Below are 4,387 nucleotides of genomic sequence, written 5' to 3' on the forward strand. Positions count from 1 at the left end.
TTTATTTTTGAGAGAGAGAGAGAGAGAGGCAGCATGAGCAGGGGAGGGTCAGAGAGAGAGGGAGATACAGAATCTGAAACAGGCTCCAGGCTCTGAGCTAGCTGTCAGCACAGAGCCCGATGCGGGGCTCGAACCCACGAACTGTGAGATCATGACCTGAGCTGAAGTTGGACGCTCAACTGACTGAGCCACCCAGGTGCCCCAGTCCCCCTCTTATTTTCAAAGGCAAATGTTACTGAGTTTCCTCCTCCCTGTTTATGGGCTCTGAGGTGTGAGAGGTGAGGGGCCCCCTCCCCACTGCTGATAGTCATGGTCTGTTCACTCCCAGATTGTGTCTTTGCCCTTCCTACCTTTTTCATTGTGGCCTCTTATCTGCTTTTAGTTGTGGAGTTCATTCTTCAGGCTTTGGGTCATTTTCTGGGTTATTTACACTGATATGGGTGTTACCTCATTGTATCTGTATGTTGAGGTGGGCTTAAGGTCTTCCTACTCTACCATCTTTCCAGCTGACCTCTTGTTTTTGTTTTTAATTCTCGTATTTTTTGGAACTCAAAACAAAGATAATGATTAATAAATTATATGTTTTTATACCTCAGGATGATTGTACATTATGTCACTTGAAGGGTCATTAAAATCAGAAAGAAAGAATCAAATTCCAAGTTTAAAAATAAAAATGAGCAGTATTACATTTGGGTATTGTATTAGTTCCCTATTGCTACATGACCAATTACCTCAAAACTTGGTGGCTCAACACAAGAAACATTTATTATCTCATTGCTTCTGCGGTTAGGAATTCAAGAGTGGCTCTGCTGGGTGGTTCTGGCTTAGGGTCTCTTGTGAGGTTGTAGTCAGGACGCCATTGGGGCTGTGGTCGAGTGAAGGCTTGACTGGAGCTGGATGATACACTTCCACAGTCAGCAGGCCTTAGTTCCTCCCCACGTGGACCTTCCTTTAGGCTGTGTGAGTGTCCTCAGGACACAGCAACTAGCTGCTTTTAGAGGAGTGATTCATGAACCAGTAAGGAGCAAGTCACAATGCCTCCTGTGACCCAGTCTCTGAAGGTGCACATTGTCGCTTCTGGTTTGTTAGAACCTACCTGCTAAATCCAGCCCACCCTCAGAGGGCAGTTAGACTCCCCCTCTTGAAGGGAGGAATATCAAAGAATTTGTTGACCTGTTTTAAAACTACCATAGATGCCTCAGCCATGTTCTTAGGATATTGGGAACATGATTATATCTAGATGAAAAAAAAATCCCCAGACTCTTGTGGGAGGGCCCTTCATTTATCATGTCTAGTTCATCTTCCTTATCAGCAGTTGCCCTCTCATGTTATGTTTCTGCCTAAAGTATGCAGACCATATGTTAGGCTATGCATTTCAAGGGTGAATCAGAATAAGAGTTGCCTTGCATAAGGACTAATGTATGCTGGCATCATGCTAAGCATTTCTGTTCTTTTTATCTTCACTGCCATTCTTTGAGATAAGTACTATGATGATCTCTACTTTGCAGGTGAGGAAACTGAGGCTCATGGCTGGTAAATAACTTGCCCAAGGCCACTCAGTAAGTTGAGGAGGTAGAATTTGCATTCAGGACTGTCTATCCTGACATCTAAGTGTTTCTCACCTTTCTGGAGCTCAAGATCTCCCAAAGCACACAACACATGGTCAATTGCTGGTACCGTGTGATGATTGTAGCAACTAGAGGTGTGTGCAAGGTGTAAAGGTGCACAAAGGAGGGAATAACCAAATCCCAGGCCTGGTGGTGCATCACCTACAGAGCCATCTTCTACAGTGTGGGTCTTCCTATCTGTAGGTAAAAGTTGAAGCTGTCATCCCGACCTTCCTGTGGTGGTCCCTGCTGGCTGCTTCAGCTTCGCTTCATCCGATGTCCTCCACTAAACCTATCCTAGCCACATGGAACTTCTCACTCTTCTCTGGATGCACTGCACTCTTCATACATCTGTATCTCTGCATAGGTCATTCTGCTTTCCAAAATACCCTTTCTTCTAGTCTGACAAATTCCCACAACTCCTTCATGACCCATCTCAAATAGTCTGAAATTTTTCCAGAGCACTTTGGGCAGGCTTCTTTTAGAGAATGTACCAGTAGCTTTTGTAATTGTAGCCCCAATGGCAGCTATGGCCTCCAAGATTCTTAAAATCTAGGTAAAATTGACCTTGCCTAACCATTTCCTCCCAATTTGACAGCTTTATGAGCCGAAGCCCTCTCTCATCCTTCTGTAGATTCTCAGACTTACATTTTCACATCACCTCTTTTCTCCTGGACTTCCTACTTCCTCACCTCTGGCCTGTATTTTCACCTTGTAATCCAGCTGAAGAATTTTGTTCCTTCAGTGGTTTCCAGGCAAAATTTGCTCACACAACAGTACTTATGAAAGCAGAGGGCTTTACTGAAGAGCTGCTGGGGTGGGGGGGAGGGGTTCACATAGCAAATCTTTTAAAGTCCCTGGGAATCACCCTGGCCCTCTTCAGTCCTCTTTGGTTACCTGGCCATGGGGTGTTCCCCCCTCTTCCCTTTCCTGATACAGTATCAGTCCCCCAATTTCTCTGATCTTCCCTTACTCTCAGAAGCAACAAAGGGCTTCCAGAGCTTTTCTCACGTAGAGCAGTTCTAGGGCACTTTCTCCTCATGGCCTCTCCTTCTACCCAAGAGCTTTTCAAAGTGTTTTCCCAAACAAAGTCAAGTCCTGTCCAAAAAGAAATTCTGGAGCTAGCAGTTAGGATAGTAATTTCCACATCCCTTTCCCTAACTGTGTGTGTGTGAGTGTTTTTCCCATGGTCTGAATCAGGTCTTATTTGGTTCATTTTGGTTATCCCAGCTTCCTGCACAGGGGCCTTAGTAACATTCTTGAGTAAATGAATTGACAATTGATGAGAATGATTGACTGAAAAAATGGAATAAAAGAACAAAGAGGTTGATGTTAATTTGATCTGATGGTTCCCAGGATCCCAGGACCTTTACAGTGCAAAAGAAAGAGGCTGACTCAGGGTCTAAGCCCTAACTGTAGTTTTGGGGTTGCCTCTAACTTGCTGTGTATCCATGGGCAGGTGTCTTTTCCTCTCTGTACCTTGGCTGCAAGATGAGAAGGTGGCTTCTAATTATTCCTTTGTGTTCCATCAACCACACTTTGTTCTAATCCCCACCTGATATCTGAAGCTTCACACTGGGGACCTGGCTGGCCTGCTGGGTAGCTTATTATTAAAACTCACCTGCCTGGCTAAGAAGTGCTTTCAAGTTATTGCAGCGGGGCTGGGGTGGGGGTGGGGGATACTGGGAAAAGTTTTCAATTAGCCATAAGCTTGCCTTGGATAAACTTCATTGGCTATGATACTGCCACTGCACACGAAGTGATTTCAAAGCAGAAGGCCAGCCTAGAATTGTTCTAGCCTGTGGTTCTTATTCAGCGATGCCAGGTTTCCCTACCTGCACATTCCTCAACCTCCTCTAATGCCTTAGCAAGTTGGATGATGAATGAGCTGCTTTTTATCCCTCACCAGCTTTATGTATTAAATCCCATCCATCCTTTCCTATTCCCAGCCCTCAAGCAGGTGTGCATGTGCACAAATACATCCTGCATGCATGTGTACACACCTGCTTCCTTAACCAGGTTTATTGTCTCTGGAATTTCTTGAAACTTTCTGTAGGATTTCTGAAGGAATTAAGGACCCCATCTCATATTCTTGGTAAGGCTTTGGTCATCACTGCCTCTCCATTGTTTGGGACCTTACAACTTGAGCTACCTGTCATGAGTCCTCAGAGGCAAGAGTTTGTGAGAGCTAAATGATCAGTTTTCATTTATTTCTAGTTCACTGATGTCACTAAGCCACTGTGCCAGCAACTTATATTTTTGAGTGTTAAAGGATATCCAATGGATTTTTTTCTATAATGTATTTTGTTGTTACTGCCAGGACCCTTATTTCAGTTATCTTTGCCTTTAGGTGTTTTGGGGTAACTTAAAAGAAGGCAAAAAAGGTATAACCCACAGAACCTTAGAATATTTGATTCGTGCCTGGCTCCATGTGACTAGGACACGATTAATGACAATTATCCTATTATTAGCATGCATTTACCTATGCTAAACATCAAGCTAAATGTGAGACAAAGATATTTATGTAAATGTTATGAGTACAGCATTGGACAGGTTAAGAAACTTGCTCACGTGGGGCGCCTGGCTGGCTCAGTTGGTAGAGTGTGCAACCCTTGATCTCAGGGTTATAAGTTTGAGCCCTATATTGGGTGTAGAGATTGCTTAAAAATAAAATATTTAAAAAAAGAAAAGAAAAGAAACTTGCTTAGGTATCCATAGCTGTGGATGGAGCTGGGATTCACACCAGTCCATCAGATGTTAGTATCTGCATTCCTAAGCAC

General features: G+C 43.9%; 1 pseudogene; it reads right to left on the bottom strand.

Moving 5' to 3' along the window:
• Positions 1-3,235: 3,235 nt before the first annotated feature.
• LOC144234297 (U4 spliceosomal RNA) lies at positions 3,236-3,367 on the bottom strand (annotated as a pseudogene).
• Between the last annotated feature and the right edge of the window lie 1,020 nt (positions 3,368-4,387).

The sequence above is a fragment of the Crocuta crocuta genome, unplaced genomic scaffold (genome assembly GCF_008692635.1).
Source record: "Crocuta crocuta isolate KB4526 unplaced genomic scaffold, BGI_CrCroc_1.0 scaffold561, whole genome shotgun sequence".
Lineage (NCBI taxonomy): Eukaryota > Metazoa > Chordata > Mammalia > Carnivora > Hyaenidae > Crocuta > Crocuta crocuta.